The following is a 393-nucleotide window of genomic DNA, read 5'->3' on the forward strand; positions in this document are numbered from 1 at the left end:
CCCCATGGAAAGGGTACTCAGGGATTGGAATTGCCCAGGGAGGTTTGGAGTGCCCAGCCCTGGAGCTGTCCAAGGGAGGCCTGGACGTGGCACTGAGTGCTCTGGGCTGGGGACAACGCAGACATCGGGCACAGGTTGGCCGCAATGCTCTCGGAGCTCTTTTCCAACCTCAACGATTCCGTGATTCCATGCTCTGATCCCATCCCACGACCTCTCCCCTCTCTCTCCCGGCAGGCAGTGCCCAGGACATGCAGTCGCCCTCAGCGGAGGTGCCCCCTCCGCAGCCCCCCAGCCCCGAGCTGAAGGACACGTCCTAACCCCGCCCGGGGGGGACATTTGTGACCGGCGGAGGAAGGAGGAGGCTGTGGAGCACCAGCCCAGCTTTCCTGGCCC

The 393-nt window shown here is 64.6% G+C and overlaps 1 long non-coding RNA gene across 1 annotated transcript in view; it reads left to right on the forward strand.

The window, feature by feature from the left end:
* LOC108449025 overlaps positions 1-319 on the forward strand; it is a 1,254-nt gene extending 935 nt beyond the window's left edge. Inside the window, exon 3 of the long non-coding RNA XR_001865121.1 lies at positions 235-319. This is a non-coding gene — a long non-coding RNA (uncharacterized LOC108449025). The remainder of the gene's footprint in view (positions 1-234) is intronic.
* Positions 320-393: the final 74 nt, after the last annotated feature.

This window comes from Corvus brachyrhynchos, unplaced genomic scaffold (assembly GCF_000691975.1).
Source record: "Corvus brachyrhynchos isolate BGI_N302 unplaced genomic scaffold, ASM69197v1 scaffold580, whole genome shotgun sequence".
Lineage (NCBI taxonomy): Eukaryota > Metazoa > Chordata > Aves > Passeriformes > Corvidae > Corvus > Corvus brachyrhynchos.